The sequence below is a fragment of the Condylostylus longicornis genome, unplaced genomic scaffold, assembly GCF_029603195.1.
Source record: "Condylostylus longicornis isolate FDR11 unplaced genomic scaffold, ASM2960319v2 ptg000004l, whole genome shotgun sequence".
Classification (NCBI taxonomy): domain Eukaryota; kingdom Metazoa; phylum Arthropoda; class Insecta; order Diptera; family Dolichopodidae; genus Condylostylus; species Condylostylus longicornis.
In genome coordinates this window covers 24456792-24477487 of record NW_026577973.1, presented here as the reverse complement: position 1 = coordinate 24477487, position 20696 = coordinate 24456792, and positions in this window count along the sequence as shown.

Here is a 20696-nt window from a genome sequence, read left to right as displayed (position 1 = left end):
GTTCTTCCAATATCCTGTTCTGTTTAAACAATGTGCTCATATTCTCCTGCTCAATTTTTCGTTTTTTCTTCCTAATGAGTTTGTTAATACGTTCAGTAGAATAACCGTGTCTGTCCATCGGTGTGGTTAGCATTCTATGGATCATAGAGTTGAACGACGCCATTTTATGTTTCGTTGAATGGTACGAATCCTTTGGAATGCATCTTTGTTTTGTTGTTTTCTTCCTATATATCTTGAATCCAATTTTTTCAGTTCGAATGTAAATTCGATGTTTCTATGTAATTTGTTGATGCATGATGTTTATATTCTTCAGTTCACGTCATCAACATACCGCATCCATACTCTAGGCATCAGAGAATCCTCCTCCATTCTTTTTCCAATTTGGACATAAATTATTCTGCGATAAATGGTGAAAGTGGATTGCCCATCGATACTTCCGATGTTGTTCTGTACATCTCGTTTCTGAATTCGAAGTAATTCTCCTCCATGCAAAGTCTTGCTAATTTGTAGTATTCTTTTACTTTGTTGTTCCAATTTTCTGTTTCTCCTGTTTGTGTTGATAACCATACTTTCAAATATTCAAGAGCTTCGTTAACTGGAATACTAGGAAAGAGCGCTTTGACATCGAACGATACCATTAATTCATAAGGACCAATCTTTAAGCCCTTCGTTTTTTCTATAAATTCCTCTCTATTCTTAATAGAACAGGAACGGAAATCCATTTCCCCAAATCTTTTCACGAGCCACTTCGCAATTTTGTATGTTGGGACGCCGTTAGCGGAAATGATCTCCCTGAACTGCTCACCTTCCTTGTGAATTTTTGGTAGACACACCAGTTTCGGAACTGATGGATTCGGCATCGTCAAGTCGTTGATTCATCAGTTCCGAAACTGGTGTGTCTACTAGTTTCTGAAATATAGCCAAATAACTTTTGAAGTTGTATGGCAGGTACCAGAGGAAGCCAAGTAATTTCAACGACTTTTATGAGACGCATTGGCACTACTAATATATTCGTTTGTATGAAATTTCAAAACCACAGCTTTTATAGTTTCTGAGATATAGCCAAATAAATTTTGAAGTTGTATGGCAGCTACCCGAACCGGTGCCCCGATCATGCCCAATTTAAATAGGGTTCTGGCACTTACTACAATAAATCATTTGTGAAAATTTAGTGAACTTAGCTCAATTGGTTTTTGAGTTATCGTTTAGACAGAGGACGGGCGGACGGACTGACGGACAGACAAAGCTAAATCAACTCAGAATTCGATGCTGATTAAAAAATACACTTGAGTCTATATCTAAGACCGTTATTTCTTAGCGTTACAAACGGTAAGGCAAATCAAATCTACATTATATACATACATCATATACATAACTATATACATACATATGTAGTTATAACTTGTAACAAATATTGAAGAAAATAATGCAGCAATAAGAAGCAGTATAATGTAAACTAATTGTTTTTTGTTAATAATTCAGGCAATAATAATGGTCATTTCTTAAACAATATTTGATAAATTATAAAGATAAAACAAAAATGTTTTATCCATATAAACGTATTTAACTGTTAATTTTTTGCTGTTTAACCTTTCGTGTTAATATTTTTGACAATATACGTGACTTTTTGCACTTCATAGTGCCATATAGGTTTAGTTCGGTTTATCATTTCATTGTGGAGGAATACAAAAACACCTCCGGTACGACCACCTCTGTTTTTTCTCGTTTAGTATTGATTCTATTATTACTTTTTTGGCAGTTAGGAAAGCATTTAGAGTTTTTTCGACTTACACGATTTTTTTAAGCCGCACATATTCCTAAATTTTCCATGTATTACGCGTTTTTTTTAGACGACTTCATTTTTGCACGGCTTTCTAGCATCATATCTGTTATATACTATTTATCTTTAAAAAAGTCGTGAAATTGTATATCCCCTAGACTAGGTCACTAGAAGCCCCTAGTGCGAATACCACTGATTTCAAATATTTTTAAACTATAAAAAATATAAAAAATTGTTATTTTGAGTTCCGTCTTGTAACCCATAAGCAAATCTGAAAGGCTTCTAATTTAGAGAAACTAAGTATACATATATACGAGGGTCACTATTTATATTTCGGGTCCTGGCAATACTAGTGCTGCCAGGTGCAATCTGACACTTCCATTGGAAAGTTTGACATTTTTTAGGACAACTTCACTCAGAACGTTTTGTCATTCGAGCGCGAATTGTTTTGTTTACAGTGACTTGAAAAATTCATCTCGGTCAAAAAATGGAATTGTCCCGTGAAAATTTTCGTGCGATGATTTTTTACGATTTTCGGCGCGGATTATCGAGACAAGAGTGTCTCGATCAACTTGTTTCGACTTTTGGTGATGAAGCACCATCAAAAACCACTGTAAATCGCTAATACCAAGAGTTTGGTTTCGGACGCCGTTCGCTCCAGGATGAATTTCGTGAAGGTCGGCCAATTTCGGTCGTTTTGCCGGAAACCATCGATGCTGTGCGCCAAATGATAATGATGGACCGGCATGTGACATACTGTGAGATTGAGGCATCCTCGGGCATTAGTTCCACCAGCGTACATAAGATATTGCATGAACATCTTGCCGTAAAAAGGTGTGTTGTCGATGGATCCCAAAAAATTTGACGATTGCACAAAAGAAGGCTCGTGTCGATTGGAGCAAAGAAATGTTGAAAAAATTCAATCGCGGTGGGTCAAAAGACGTTTATAAGATAGTCACAGGTGATGAATCATGGATCTATGCATATGAGCCCGAAACGAAACAGCAATCGACCGTATGGGTATTCCAAGACGAGCCAAATCCAACAAAAGTTGTTCGTGGAAGAAGCACATCGAAGCAAATGATCGCGTTTTTTTTTGGTATAACCGGTCATGTGGCCACAGTACCTTTAGTGGAACGTAGGACGGTCAATTCTGAATGGTACACCACCATCTGTTTGCCGAAAGTTTTCGAAGAAATAAGGAAAACAAACAAGCGCCGGCGAATCATTCTTCATCATGACAATGCAAGCTCTCACAAATCAGCTGAAACAATGGACTATTTGAGCACTCAAAATGTCGAATTGATGGGTCATCCGCCGTACAGTCCTGATTTAGCACCCAATGCCTTCTTCTTATTCCCTCACATCAAAATAAAAATGCGTGGACAACGATTTTCAACACCTGAAGAAGCAGTCGATGCGTTCAAAAACCATGTTTTGGAGATGTCTCAATCGGAGTGGAAAAAGTGCTACGAAAATTGGTTTCAGCGCATGCAAAAGTGTATTGATCTTCATGGGGAATATTTTGAAAAATAATAAAACCATTTCCAATGATAAATGTTTGTTTTTTATTGCTAGACCCGAAATATAAATAGTCACCCTCGTATAAGTAAAAAAACTACATATATAAAATTTTAATTTTTGTTTTGTCCGTAGGGCTCAAATTTATCGCTGCGTTACTTAATTATTCGTATGTTGAGCAATGATTCAGCGCATATAGGTTTTCACCATTTCTGGAAGTTTAGATTTGCTCACCGGTAATACATTGAGACTCAACATATTTAAAATATGAGTACATATACATTAGTAATTCTCTTAATGAAGGAGAGAAAATTAAAACTTAGACAAGGTCATTAACTCGCAAAATATAAAAAATTACATCCATATACCCACAGTGCTCATTATAGTCAATCAATAAGTAATGGCTTGAAATGAACATGAACTCAAGTTTCAAAACAAGAAATACAAAGTTCACATTTCTATGCATTGTCGGCTTGTCGGTTCACTCTAGCACCAGTGCAATGATGTTTAGTATGGATTTAATATAGTAATACTCTGCAAGAGTAAATTCATCTTAATGAAGGCGATTCTCATTTGGTCCCAAATGGTGGTGCTGCGGACTTTGAAATGTCTTTTATTGATTTACTCCACTTAAATGACGTTCAGCAGATTTCTTCTGCTCTCAGTCGACGATCTACATAACTGGATTTATTTTTTACCTCTGACTAGTATAATATTTATTCTATTGAATGTCCTAACCTGTTGGTTGGTATTGACGTTTTTGACTCCCGCTTTTCTTCTTGTAGCATAGACAGTCAACCTTATATCAATGAGGGTCATTCCTATTGCTATTCTCAAAGTTTTCGAATTGATGTTTTATGATTCCATTACGACCATTGCACGGCTTTTATTGTAAAGAATCAACACGGTTTTCTAAAAAAAGAAATCCACGGTTGCTAATCTGGTAGAGGCAACTTCAATTTTTAGCACTTTTCCTAAAATTTTTTGAAAATAAGTACTTATTAGTTTCACTCCGTTCTTCTGTCTCGTCTCCATTTGTGGCAAGTTCGGGTGTGCCTCAGAGCAGCCATTTCGTGCTATTGTTGTTCATTATTTCTATGAATGATGTGGTTTCGAAGTTGGGAGCCAGTAAGGTCCTTATTTATGCTGATGGTATGAAAATTTTTAAAAAAATTTCTTTATTAGTTGATTCCCAAGTCTTGAGAATGACTTAAATGACTTCTGTGAATGGTACTCCTTCAACAATTTAAAGTTAAATGTAAGCAAATGTGCTGTAATAAGTTACTCACGCCGGAGGTGCCGCTTTATGACAAATTATTCATTTCATGGTGATGTTCTGAGAATGAATAGCTTTTGCTATTAAGAACCTGGGAGTTTACTTCGCCTCTAAATTGTCGTTTTTGGGCCATTACAATTAAATTGTGGGCAAGGCAAGTTCCTTGCTGGGTTTCATTAAGCGATGGTTGTAGGATCCTTACACATTAAAATCTTTTTACTCCTGCCATGTTCGCCCTCGTCTTAAATATGCATCGCAGGTTTGATCTCCAATTCACGACTTTCATAGGATCAGAATTGAGGCTATCCAAAAAAAATTCTTGCGATTCGGTTTGAGTCACCTTCCCTGGGAAAATCCCCTGATGTTACCCCCTTATGAATGTAGATTGAAGCTCATTGATACGCCCACCTTGGCTATAAGACGAGAAATCGCGAATGTTACTTTTATTTTTTTTATTTTGAAGTCCGAGCTCATATCGCACGACATTCTGAGTAAAATTGTTATTAACACTAATGTGAAATCTTTTCAAAAATCATAGGACTAATTATGGTATGCATGAGTAAACAGAATGCTGCGTCCAGGGAAAAAATATAAAGATAATCTGAATTTCACAATGACGAAAGACATTTTAAAGAACTGTCTTTATAAACTTGACAACCAAATTTGACTTACCGTTCGTAACGCTAAGAAATAATGGTCTGCGATATAGACTAAAGTGTATAGTTTTGATCAGCGTTGAATTCTGAGTCGATTTAGCTTTGTCTTTCCGTCTGTCCGTCTATCCGTCCATCCATCCATCCGTCCGTTCGTCCGTCCCAATGATAACTCAAAAACTAATTGAGCTAAGTTACTAAATTTTCATAAATAATTTATTATAGTAAATGCCAGGACCCTATTTAAATTGGATATGATCGGGATACTGGTTCGAGTAGCTGCCATACAACTTCGAAATTTATTTGTCTATACCTCAAAAACTATAAAAGCTTTGGTATTGAAATTTCACACAAGCGAATATATTAGGAGGGCCAATGTGTTTGATAAAAGTCGTTGAAATTATTTGGCTCCTTCTAGGAGCTCCATACAACTTTAAAAGTTATTTGAGTATATCTCAGAAACTATATAAGTTGTGAAATTGAAATTTCACACAACCGAACTGAAATTGCTCTTGCTGGTAGCAGCCATACAACTTCAATAGTAGTTTGGCCATACCTTAGAAAACATTGAAAACAGAGTACTGAAATGTTTCATAAATTGATATGGTAATACAAGAACTTGAGGTCATGGTTTGTCTCATAGCCAGTTATGGCATATTTATTACATACGATAATAAATTCCTATTACTATAACTTAACTGTATTTTGTTATTAATAGGTAATTATTAGTTTCAATTTTCTAGCTTGAAAAAAAAAATAAAATAAAAAGAAAAAAAAATTTTGTTTAACTTAATGTATGCATTATTTTGTAAAATGTTTTAGTTAGACATGTAGTAAATAACTATTTTAATAAATTAATAAATAAATAAACTTAACAAATTAACTAACGTAATATGTTACAATATTCTTTGCAAGCAATATGTTGATTTACATCAAAAAAAAAATCTGATATGGCCAACACTTAATCGAACGCAAGATTGTCTAGTTTAGGCAATATATTGTATAAGGCTATGAAAATGCCTTTTAAATACTTCTAACAAATGTTGGGTAGGCTAGTACGCTTCTAGTTAACATACCTAGAGTAATGTAAATGTATAGCTTTTGTCAGAGGCCCGCTTTATGCTAACCAAATTCAATTTGCAAAATCAATTGGCAATTCGGTTTCTAAGTCCTGAAATTTGTAAGTTCATACGAGTAGTGTAAACGCTCTGAATGTAAACATAAAATATCACGAAAATCTGGTGAGTATTTTTTTTTTTTTTTTATTTGCTTTATATTTACATTATATAGGATGTCTCGATTACTTTAGCTGTAAACGTATTTAACTTTAATTATTATATGCATATGTGCCCATTTACATGTACATAAATATTTTTGCCGACCGTATTGTGTATACAATAGGCAGGCTATGTTCGGCTGAACCGATTTTGATGAAATTTTATATGTAAGTTTATTTCGACCATGGCATATTAGTCCTCGGGGACTGCACTTTTTAGCGGGCTTGTTTTACATTTTTGACCGTTTTGAAGAAAATATTCAACCGATTTGTTTGAAATTCCATATATAAGCTTTGCTCGACCGTCCACGAAACCTCCTAAATTTCGGAAGAAATCAGGCATCGGCAACCGGACTTTTACTAAAGGCCAAATATAAATTTTTGCGTATATAAAGAGAAATAATCAACCGATTCCATTGAAATTTAATATTTAAATTCTTCGTATTAAAACAATGAACATATAAATTTTTGGAAAGATCAGGGCTCGAAAACTGATTTGCGGGCCGATTTTACATTTTTCACCATTTTAAGGAAAATATTCAACCGATTTACTTGCAATTTCATATATAAGCTTTACTCGACCGTCCGTAAAATCTCCTTACTTTAGGAAGAAATCAGGCATCAGCAACTGGGTGTTTACTACGGGCCAAATATACATTTTTGCGTATATAAAGAGAAATAATCGAAAGATTTCATTAAAATTTAATATTAAAATTCTTCGTATTAAATAAAACAATGAACATATAAATTTTTTGGAAAGATCAGGGTTTGAAAACTGATCTGCGGGCCGATTTTACATTTTGTACCATATCTACGGAACGAATTGATGGAATTTCTTGAAATTTGATATTTGAGTTCTGGTTGTCACCGAAACTAACTGGCGAGCATTTCAGGGAATTCGGGTAGCAGAAAACGAAATTATACTAAGAGCCAAATTTACATTATTGTAGGTATGTTAACTATAAGCTTACTAATGTCCTAAAAATTGGAAAAAAGTATTTAACAAACATTTTTATAATGTTCTGTAACACTTTCACTTAACTAGACAATACACTAGACCACACCAGATTTTTTTTTCTATTATAACATAATATAAATGCGTGTAATTAACGCAAAATTTTTTGGCTACGAGTACTTAAGTTTATGAATAAAACCAAACATACTAAAAACTCTTTTTGAGTGTTACTTTATTTCATATGCGTTATTATGGTTCATGTACGAATTATATTTTTTTGCTGATTTTATCCATTTTGCAGAAAATAAATAACAAACAATAATATTAAGAGTAAATTGTACAGAAACGTATGTTATTGCATCTGCCCTTCATAACAGGTTTATTAAACTTATGAGAAAAACCACAACACGAAAAATAAAAAAGTTCTGCAACAAATTTGCGTACAATTTTATAATATAATATACAAACCTAAAATGTTGGGAGAATTCAGAAGATTTTTTTTTTTTTATTTTTTTATGTAATTTTTCCGAAGATGAAGAATGTAAGCGAAAATACGCCATCGGATTTGGCTCGTATAATAGATTGCGGTAGCAGCCATACCAATTCAAAAGTTATCTCAAAAACCAAGGACTTTAATTTTGCGTAAACGAATGTGTTAATGTGGTCTTTAGAATTTGTTAAGGTTGTATGAATTTATGTGATAGCTGTACATGGATAGCTGTTCACGGTTAGGAAGTTTCCTTTGGTCAAAAATGGAAATTAAACGCCTGTAAAAATAAGGATTTATGAAAAATCAAATAATATAAAATATTTTAGATTTATATTTAGATATTTGTTTTAAAGAATTCTGAAATTAGCCTAGAATTTATATTTTAATAACTTCGAAATAGGGGAGTGTTAATTTTAGAGGTTTTAGGGGATTTTAAACTTTCACATATTTTTAATTTTTAAAATTTTATACATAAAAAATTTCAAATTTTTATATATAAAAAACTTTACATCTTATGAGGCTAATTTAATTTAATGAATAAACCAGCGCATGGAGAAACTTTTCTGTTGCATTCTCTAAAATTTATTGTTAATTAGGTACTTGCAGCAGAGAATATTGACACAAGATTAAGGAGGACTTATAAATGTTATTGAAGCTCTATTTTTAATAAATAATTAACATTGAATTTTCAATTTCAACATCTTTTAAAAGCTTTCATTCATAATAAATGAAAATGAATAAACAAAAAATGATTTAATTCTGACCTTGCAGAAGAACTAGTGTACATATAATTCCCAATCTGTAAACCATTTCTTGTATGCTAAACTTAACTTTTATGGCAAACACTTTTTTTAATCAAAATCTTGATGTTAGTCCTTTAATACTACGGATAAACATAATAATATTTGTATTCTTTTACATTTGAATATTAATTTTGATATTTAATAAATATTTAATGAAATAAATCAAGGATGAAAAAGCTCTTGTCTTGTTGATTGAATTTCTTTCATTTTCAAAAGAAATCAGATTATAGAAAATTTATACGGAAGTCTATAAGTAAGCAGAATTATCTTAAAATATTAGTGGGAATTAATTTTGTTTAGAGAAATGAATGGAAAAAATTTTGTAAGATTTTGTTAGAATTATTGTGATAAAATTCCACATTTATTTGTAATGATTTTAGAACTTTTTAAAGAAAAATTTTTTTTGACGAAATTTTCAACAAAAATATTAAATTATTAGAAAGTAGAGAGTAGTATTAGTTGAAAAATATAGAATTTCACTTTTAGTGCTACAATGTATAAGAACTGACTTTTATTTTTAAAGCCGCTTCGGCTATTTTGCAAAGCGCCAGTTTCAGTTTCCACAAAACACTCGAATATAAAGTTTAGCAATAATGATCTAAGAGAAAAATAAATCATTTACATTTTAAATATTATCTGAAGTCAAAATATTACATTCTGCTTACAAGATTTTAATTTAAATATGTTTTTAATATATAAATAAATATTTAAATATTAATAATAGCAGTGTTTATCGATGAAAATTTTGATTGGGCTTAGTCTGGAGCCTTTGCAAAAATTCTTGACTTCGTTTTTGAAGCAAATACATTTTTGAAACGTTATCAAAAATTTCTTAATTTTTTCTAGGAGTATGTAATTTAAAAATGGCGAACAAATAATGTCATCAATTTTGGCTTTTTGTATTAGAAAAATTATAATATATGCTACTTTTACTTACAAAATGCTTACAATTCTTTTTCCATTAATAAATTTGCCATTAATATTCAATTTCTCAACGATGTAATATTCAAATTTAGCCGGTACTAACTCACATACATGTACGTACTTACATTAGAAACTTTCAATCCATATTGTATCCAAAATGTTATGTTCAAGCAAAATTACATAAATGCTATAAGGTTTTCCCAATTTTGATTACCAACTTTTATTTTAACTTAATTTCAATTAAAAATATTAATTACTTAAACCTCAAACAAAGAGAACTTTTCCCTTTTCTTCAACTTTTTATAAATTTTTTTTTTGTGTTTTTCGTTTTTTGAGCAATCAATCTTTTTTGAAAAGAAAAAGAGAATCCTTTAGAGAAAAGAACAAAAGAATTGTATTTGCTTTGAGTTCTTTAATTATTCTCATTTCTTATTTTAAATAAGAAAATTTCGCATATAAATTTAATAATTATAAAAAGATAAAAATATGAAATTAAAGGTTGAGTCGAAAAATTCATGCTTTGACCTTTTATCCGATTATAAATTGTGTTTGTGTTGTAAACCGTTATATATCTAAATAAAATGGGTATAAGAAATGAATATAACTGCATATTTTTCTGATATCCTTATTAGAATATCATTTCTTTGTTATTTTTTATAATTAAATCAAAAGTCAAGAGAATTTTTCACTTTCAATTTTTATTTTCCTAAACGTAAATTCTAAATACTCGTATATAATATATATTTGCTTATTTATGTATTTTACATAGATGGCAATATACCAACCAATATCATTGTGTATTTATCATTATAAATTTATTGATGTATATGTATGTATATACAGGATATCTTAAAAGATTTTTGGGAAACTTTTTCAATTTCCTTTCATTTTAATATTTTGGTGTAAAAATTAAAAATCTGTTGTCGGAATTAAATTAGCATATAAATTCAAGGATGAAAAACGAATAATCTTCATAATAATTTTTGCGTTACCCAATTTTGTATAAAAAAAATAAATAAAATAAAACAAAAATTTGAATTTTAAATAAAAAAATCTGATGTGGTCAGCACATAACCGACCGCATTGTGTATTGTCTAGTTAAATGAAAGTGTTACAGAATATTATAAAAATGTCTGTTAAATACTTCTTTCCAATTTTTAGGACATTAGTAAGCTTATAGTTAACATACTTAGAAAAATGTAAATTTGGCTCTTAGTAGAGTTTCGCTTTGTGCTACCCGAATTCCCTGAAATGCTCGCCAGTTAGTTTCGGTAACAACCAGAACTCAAATATCAAATTTCAAGAAATTCCATCAATTTGTTCTGTGGATATGGTGAAAAATGTAAAATCGGCCCGCAAATCAGTTCTCGAGCCCTGATCTTTCCAAAAAAGTTATATGTTCATTGCTTTAATATGAGGAATTCATATATTAAATTTCAATGAAATCGGTTGATTATTTCTCTTTATATACACAAAAGTGTATATTTGGCCCGTAGTAAACGCCCAGTTGCTGATGTCTGATTTCTTCCTAAAGTAAAGAGATTTTTGCGTATGATCGAGCAAAGCTTATATATGAAATTTCAAGTAAATCGGTTGAATACTTTCTTCAAAATGGTGAAAAATGTAAAATCGACCCGCAAATCTGTTTTCGAGCCCTGATCTTTCCAAAAAATTTATATGTTCATTGTTTTAATACGAGGAGTTCATATATTAAATTTCAATGAAATCGGTTGATTATTTCTCTTTATATACACAAAAATGTATATTTGGCCCGTAGTAAACATCTAGTTGCCGATGCCTGATTTCTTCCAAAACATACGAATTTTTGCGGGCGGTCGAGCTGAGATTATATATAAAATTTCACATTTACAAAAAACTTACATATAAAATTTCATCAAAATCGGTTCAGCCGAACTTGAGATACACGCGTGCACACACAGACCGACAGACCGACAGATCGACAGACGGACAGACCGACAGACCGACAGGTTGCTAAAAATAGTTTATTTACACCGAAAATTCGATATGCAAAATTTGTTGCCATCACATAACCTACCTATTGTTTACACAATACGGTCGGTAAAAAGTTGCGGTTTTTTTTTTTAATAAATGAAAGCAATTAAAGAAGACAAAATAAAATTGAAATTGACGTAGAATTAAGCTCTATTTCTCTCTAATATAGAATTTTTGAATTAATACTTTGAAGAAGAAGTATTTGAATTTCGACTATGAATTTTTAACAATTTTGTTAGTAATTTATATGGAAAGATTTGTGCTCTCGAATTTTACAATTTTGTGAATGAGTTGAAAAAAAAATTCAGAGATGAATTCAGCTATCTTTATTATAAATTTATAACGTAGACATAGTATTTAATAATTATTTTGATCATAACTAGATAACTCATTTGTGCTCACTAAATCTCTAAATATTTAAAAATATTATTTTAGGAAAATTAGGAAAATGTTAATGTTTCAAGTTTACAGCTTCTAATATTATTACTCAAAATTAATTAAGACACAATTTTTATCTTCTTTTTTCTTGTAAACCTTAAAAAAAGTTTTAAGTTTCTAATAAATTTATGATATAGATTTTTTAAAACAATCTTTATTCCGAAAATATACTGATGAATACTATAAAACTAAACAAACCATAAGAATTTTTTGTATGGACGATATGACAAATTCAAGATTAAAACCGTTAAATTTATTGACTAAATGTATAACTTGCTTGAAAATTTTACTGGAATTTCACTTATAACCTTTATAGTCTATGATTAAATAATGTAAAAAAATCTAATGTGATCAGTACATAACCGACCATTATTTACACCAAATAAAAATTAAAAACCTTCTCCCTACCATGGAGAAGTTCTTTCCCACCGAAAACTCAATATGCAAAGTTTGTTGCCATCACATAACCTACCTTATTGTATACACAATGCGGTCGGTAATTAAATTTAAGGTTTTACAAAATTTTCTTTTAAAGATTTCTTTCATCCCTTTAAAGTGTTCATCGCCAAAACTGCTAAAATAAAAGTTATTTATTTACCGATATTTATACTGAAACATTCACAATTCGAAAACATTTTCAATTGAGGTTGAGAACGTTAAAATTTTAAATTTTCTTTTTAAAAAAGATAAGATTTAGCGTTTTTTTTTTTCGTTGGCTTTTTTTGTTCCATTTGAAATTTACGAGTTTAATTAAAACATGTTATACGAAAAATCTTATAGAATTTTAATGGTTACCACTAACATTCTGAATTAAAAAAAAAATTATTTGAAGTTATAAAGGATGTTTTTTTTGGAATTAATATTCTAATTTAAATCTTGAAAATAAAGCAGGGGTCTATTGTTTGCCAAAATTATACTTAAAAATTATAACTGTTAGAATTATTTAATTTGACCCTTACCTTAATCTAATTACTTCTAATTAAAAACTAATAGCATATTTACGAAACGCAAATTGCTTTTTAAAGTCTTTATGTAGGAATATGCTGTGAAAAATGTGTAGTTTAATGTATAACAGAACAATGTGTATTGTCTTGTTAAGTGAAAGTGTTACAGAATATTATACAAATACCTGTTAAATACATCTTTCCAATTTTTAAGGTATTAGTGAGCTTATAGTTAACATACCTAGAAAAATGTAAATTTGTCTCATAGTAGAGTTTCGCTTTGTGCTATCCGAATTCCCTGAAATGCCCGTCAGTTAGTTTCGGAAACAACCAGAACTCAAATATTAAATTTCAAGAAATTCCATCAATTCGTTCCGTAGATATGGTGAAAAATGTAAAATCGGCCCGTTTGTAAATGTAAAATTTATGTGTTCATTGTTTTAGAAACACAAGCAATATATGAAGATGCAATATTTTTAGACAAGGCTCGCAAAAGAAAATTATTTTAACTATTCCTATTATTAAAAAAAAAAATAGAAAACTTTTCTTCTGTATACCTTTCATTTTTAAAACGTTCTTTGCTCATCTCATTAAGGACTGAAATGATGCACCACCTTCCACAGCAAAGTTAAATTTTTGCCAACCGCATTGTGTATACAATAGGTAAGTCATAGGATTGCAACAAATTTTGCATATCGAGTTTTCGGTGGAAACGCACTTCTCCATGGTAGAAAACTAGTTTTAGCATCCTGTCGGTCTTTCGGTCTGTTGGTCTGTGTGTGCACGCGTGTATCTCAAGTTCGGCTGAACCGATTTTAATTAAATTTTATATGTAAGTTTATTGCGACTACGGCACGGATTTATCAACTTTTGAGATATATCAGGCCTCAGGAATTGTTCTTTTAGCGGGCTTGTTTTTCATTTTTGACCAAATATAAACTTTTGCTCGGAAACTGAACTGAGGGCCGACTTTACATTTTTTACCATATCTGCGGAACAAATTGATGGAATTTCTTGAAATTTGATATTTGAGTTGTGATTGTTACTGAAATTAACTGGCAAGCATTTCAGGGAATGCGGGTAGCACAAAGCGAAACTCTACTAAAAGCCAAATTTAAATTTTTCTAGGTATGTTACTACGTTGCTATAAGCTTACTAATGCCTTAAAAATTGGTAAGAAGTATTTAACGGGAATTTTTAGAATATCCTGTAACACTTTCACTTAACTAGATAATACGCATTGTGGTCGGTTATGTGCTGACCACATCAGATTTTTTGCTTTGTCATTGTCTTTTCTTTTTTATTGAAAATATTCGCTAAACTTTCAAATTTTCACAAAACTCTTATATTGAAAACATTTTTTAACAACAAATTTCTTAGAAAATTCCTGAAAAGATGTGTGGGTGAACAAATACATATTAACTTTCATTGATTATATTTCATTATTATAAGTTAGATACACAGAGAATTTCGCATATGTATAAGGTGGCAAAAAATTTCAGAGCTGATCCTTTGATCAATTTTCAGCGAAAAAATGTATGGTTATAGGGGGATTTATTATAATGATTTTATATGCAGAAAAATTCTGATATATTTTTTTTAAACAGGCTGTTACTCGGAAAGGAATACATACGTAAGTCCTTAAATTGATCAAACAATCATCCCTGAAATTATTTGGCACGTTATTTGACATGGCGCCTTGCAAATTTCTCTACACTCTCATGAATTAAAAAAACAGCAATACTAAAAATTTACTTTATTTGTTTAAAAAAAGGGTAAAAAAACTTGGACTCCTCCAATTTTATTAACAATTGATATAAATAAATGCAAGACTCAAGAGTTAAATAACTTCGAAATTGTTTTTGTCGAAAATAAAATACAAAATATTATATAAAAAAGAAAATTTCCTTTTGATAGCTAAAGTTAAAATTCTTTCAAAAATTTTAATTATTTCTGAATTGTTTGAAAATAAATTGAATATTCTATTCTTTTTGCAAAAAATAATAACTATACGAGTAATAATAATGAAATTATTTTGCTCCTGGTTACAAGTTTTTCTTTTGTAATTTAATGAATGGTTTCATTCTATTAATATTTATTTAAATACAAAATGAACGTTAACCTTTAATAAATTTCATTTTATACTTCAAGGATCTGGAGGAAAATGTTTTATTCTACTTGCAATTATGAAAAATTATTTGATTTGTAAAAGTATAAAAAAAAGGATAAAAAGACAAATTCATCCCAGAATTATTGAATTTTCACGAGTTTTGTGCATTAATGATAATTATTACTTTTCATTCTAAAGAACATAGCTACACTTTTTACAGTAGTGTTGTTACTAAAAGCATGCTCTTGTGTGATTAAATGCTTTACATACTTTTAGCTTACATCTTTCGCAATAATCTTAATGTTAGACTTGTATCAAATAAAATATTTGTTTATAGACTTCTTGCCAGCCAACTTTTTTGGAAATAATTTCTGTTAACCTCCAAGATCTCAAAAAAGAAATAACGAAAATTAGAAAATATGTACTATTGAAAGATCTCAAAAGGTAATTAAGATTTCTAAGACCTCAGAATTTAAAAAACTGCTTTATATAACATTGTTCAATATGTGAACTGAAATGAAACATGTGATATTTGTTTTTTAATTCCGTTTCTAGAAAAGATATTTTAGAAAATTTATTGCTGATTTGTATAGGTCAATTTTTTGTAATTTATTTCATTTGAGAGAAAACCGTGTTTTCAAATAACTATTCAATAAAGCAAATAATCAAGCAAATTTTAAAGTAAATTCATATAACCTTGTTCTTATACACCTTATTTTATAAAAGAAGGGAAGTTATGCGATGGCACCAAATTGTACATTTTAAATTTTCGGTGGGAATCAGTGTTATTTTCAACTTGTTTTTCAGTAGCATTTTGTTTAAAAAAAAATAGTACGGATAGCTTTAGCGTAGTTATTTGGGGTTATTATCAGCAACAAACAAAAAGTAAGGCATCGACTAAATAAACGCGTTGCGTAAATGCTTATGTCAAAATGTTCTTATACCTGTACATTTTTAATCAAGTGACACAAATGAGTTACGGGCTTACGCAACGTATTAATATATATTCGATTTTGTAAACTGTATATGGGTACAATTTTTTCTGTTTTTTTTTCTAATGTTAAATTAATCTGTTATTGTCAGATCACATATTATGTAAAGCGCGAACTTAAAAACTAACAATATAAAATTCTTTTGCAAAATAATTTTGAATTTTAGAAAAACAAAAATCTTTACATAATAAGAAATATTTTTAGATGTCCGTCAACTTTTTTATGGAAAAGCCAAAATGAATTTTCAAAAAAAAAATTTTATACAATTGATATTTTCTCAAAAATACATTCACACTTTCATTTGCGTTAAAAAATTAAAGGTCTTATTCAAAAACGCGCCGTTCAAAAATCGACACACACTTTTCGAATTAAGTTAGTTGTTTAAAATCGATTTCAAATCAAGAAGAAATTGAATTAATAGAAGAAAAACGAGAAAAAATAGAGTTGACCTTGTCAACTCTGTGATATCCGTACGAATTTGTTAACCTATGCGCGAAAAAATAAGCCATAACTGACTATGGGACAGACAATGACTTTAAGTTGCCGTAATACCATATTAATTTATGCAAAATTTCGGTACTGTGTTTTTCATAATACTGTGTGTGCCAAACTACTATTGAAGTTGTACGGCAGCTACCAGAAAGAGCCAAGAAAATTTTAACGAATTTTATCAAACAAATCGGACCTACTAATATATTCACTTGTGTGAAATATCAATATTACAGCTTTTATAGTTTCTGAGATACAGCCAAATAACTTTTGAAGTTATACGACAGCTACCAGAAGAAGCCAAGCAATTTCAACGACTTTTAAAAAAACACATTGGCCCTACTAATATATTCACTTATGTGAAATTTCAATACCATAGCTTTTATAGTTTCTGAAATATAGCCAAATAACTTTTGAAGTTGTATGGCAGGTACCAGAAGAAGCCAAGTAATTTCAACGACTTTTATCAGACACATTAGCCCTACTAATATATTCGTTTGTGTGACATTTCAATACCATAGCTCTTATAATTTCTGAGATATAGTCGAATAACTTTTGAAGTTGTATGGCAGGTACCAGAAGGAGCCAAGTAATTTCAACTACTTTTATGAGACATATTGGCCCTACTAATATATTCGTTTTTGTGAAATTCCAATACCACAGCTTTTATAGTTTCTAAGACATAGCCAAATAAATTTTGAAGTTGTACGGGAGCTACCCGAACCGGTACTCCGATCATGTCCAATTTAAATAGGGTTCTGGCACTTACTACAATAAATCATTTGTGAAAATTTGGTGAACTTAGCTCAATTAGTTTTTGAGTTATCGTGGGGACGGACGGACGGACGGACAGACAAAGCTAAATCAACTCAGAATTCGACGCAGATCAAAAACATACACTTGAGTCTATATCTAAGACCGTTATTTCTCAGCGTTACAAACGGTAAGGCAAATTTAGTATACCCTTCGAACATACGTTCGTACGGGTATAACTAGGATAAATAATAAGAATACGAGTATATGTATTGAAAGAGGTGGAACAAAGTATATTTATTTTTAATAATGTATAACTGGTGTACGTTTTTACATTTTTTAGCTTTGTTAAAACCTTTTTACGATTCTGCGGAATCTTTAATGCAGCCGCTGTTAAAACTTCTTGTTTATACTTCACCTTAGAAATGACAACTGGAAGTTTTCAGTAATGTAAAATTTAACGATAAAGGTTTCTTTCGCGGTCTTTCCTTGTTTTTCAAACAAGGGTTTAAATTTAATTTTTTTGTTGTACAAGTCGTTTTTGTATCAACAATACAAATGGCTTTTTCATAAACAAATGCAAATAATTACATTTTAGTGCGAATGCAAAAAAGTAGTAAAAATGGCTTTGCAGTATTGTGGTAAAAATATCAGGTCTCTAGAACTGGATCTTTACAACGGGTCAATTTTACGTTTTTGACTATTTTTAAGAAAATAATGACCCGATTTTCTTGAAAATTTATTTGTAACTAACTTCAAATATTTTCATATTTTTTTGTAACACTTTTGCTTGATTAGACAATACATGGGGTCCGTTATGTGCTGACCACAATCAGATTGTTTTGTTTGTTTTCACTATTATTTTATGGAATTAAAATATTGAAAGGTAATATTAAAAATTGAAGTTAACGTTAATTAAATGTTGACACAAATTTTTAAAACCAATTAAAAAGTTTATAAAATAAAAACCCTTGTGGATAATAATTTCCAAGTAATTGTTTTGAGCGTTGACACCAGCAAAAGTAAAAAAATTTAGTGGCTTTGTTAAAAAACAATCAAAAGAATTATAAAACTTTGTTAAGAAAGTGAAAAATAATTTATGAAAAAAATTCGCAAATTCCTACCTACCGATTACAGACCCTAAATATTTTTTATATTGATTATATTGATTTCCTTTTGAACTTTCTTATGAATTAAGCGTAAATAAAATAATGCTTTTGGTCCTAACTAGTTTTAGTTAATATAAAACATGTTTTTAAGATGACGAGGACTTTGTAATGAAATTCCATGCAAAAAGGTTTCATAAGGCAAGTTAACATACATATAAAATTATAAGATAATTATAAAAACAAAATACAATCTTATAGATAAAATGTAATAAAGTTGGGTCAAACCAATGGTTTGTATTGTAGCACTTTTCCCTTCTGCAAGTGAAAATTCTGCTTTTAAATACAGTCTATGTATACCTATCAAACTATTAAAATTATTTTCATTCATATACAAAACTATTTCTAGAATTGCATATATTTAGGATGACGCATATATGCAGTGTTTGAAATAAAGCAAAAATTAATATAAAAAGGGGTTAACATAATGCTCGATTTTAAGGTTTAATTATGTGAGTTAAGAAAAATAATTATATTTTTTAATTTCATGGAATTTACCGTTAGCTTTTTATGTTTATAGAAATTTGAAAAAGCTTGCGGTTTCGGAAATATAAGGTGTCAAAAATTCAAATTTTACAAATTTCAAGAGGCCATAACTTGAGAGCGGAAGGAGATGGAAAAAAATTTTCTTCTAACGAAATGAACTATTTGTTAATGTCTAAAAGCCCATAAAATTTCAAGCTTCTACAGGCTGGGGTCTAGAAAATAAACGACATCAAAAATTTGGAAAAAACGGACTTTAGATAACGGTAAATTTGAGCGGCCATTTTGTTTTTCTAAAGTTAACCTTTAGTATACCCCGCTAGGGGAAGTAAGCCACTGCCTTTCTGCGTTTGCAAAATTTGAAAAATCCTTATGGTTTCATTGCACTAAATAGTTAAAGAATGGCATTTTTAGGGTTTTGTGGGGGTATAACTTCTAAAGGGGGGGGAGATAGGTAAAAATTTTGTTCCACGAAAATAAGTTTCTAGTAAAAATCTATGTACGTACAAAATTTCAGCTTTCTATCTTCAAGGGTGTAGAAGTTTTGTAAACAGACACACGGACGGACGGACGGACGGACGGACGGACGGACAGAGTGAAACTAATAAGCACTTTTTTTTCAAAATTTTTTTGGAAAAGTGCTAAAAATGATCAAACACGATGAATACAATATTTATTTCTTATGAAAGAACAACTCTGCAGTGATAAAATACTTACAACATCACACGAAAATAGCATAGTAGAAGAATAAAAACGAAAGTTATGATAGGAATGGAAAATTTTGCTAATTATGTTGTTAATGGTTCCAATCGATTTAACTTTCACTGGCTCAATTTAAAAAAAGAAATATACAAGTTTTCATTTTTATTTCATGGATGTAAATGAATAAATTTTCATTTAAAAATCTGATCCTATTATTAAATCTATTTTAATAATTTGTCACTGTCGAGAACGTAACAATAGTAATTGGACTTTATAAAGTTTTATAGCCTATTTAAAAGCCAGAATAAGCAAACATAATAAGGAAACATACGTTCTGCATTATACGAAAGGAAGGTATTATTAAACGTACAAAAAAAACAAAGATACATAATAAAAAACGGAAAAAAAAATTTTAAACTTCAAAACTTTTGGGAGCCAACCAACTGTTGCAATGATAAAAATTCGTGAAAAAAGGTCTTTATAAGGTTTATGTTATCTAACTATCCTCAAAATTAAGGATAATTATTTGTAAATATGGAAAGCAATTATGTTAAATTATAAAGGTAGAACTTAATTTCAGCATAGAAGGTGGGTCATCGTTTCCTCCTCCCCCTCGTCACAGCAACTTCTACAAAGATCGTTTGCGGGGCAGTCCATTCTCCTTGCATGTTCGCCGATCAGACAATGGCCCGTGAGTACCCCTACCACAGCACTGATATCCTGCCTTCTGAGGGAGATCAGATCCTTTGTGCGACGTAAATTCAGCTTTGGTCACAAATTCCTTGTCGCGCTACACGTTGCTCCATTAGCCCATCTAAGGTTGGTACGCTCCACTGCCGCGTTGCGCAGCAGCAGTCCTAGGATTGCTAGAGGCATGCCCAAGTTCTCCTTTTCAGGTGGAATCTCCAGAGTAGTTCCATGCCTCGCA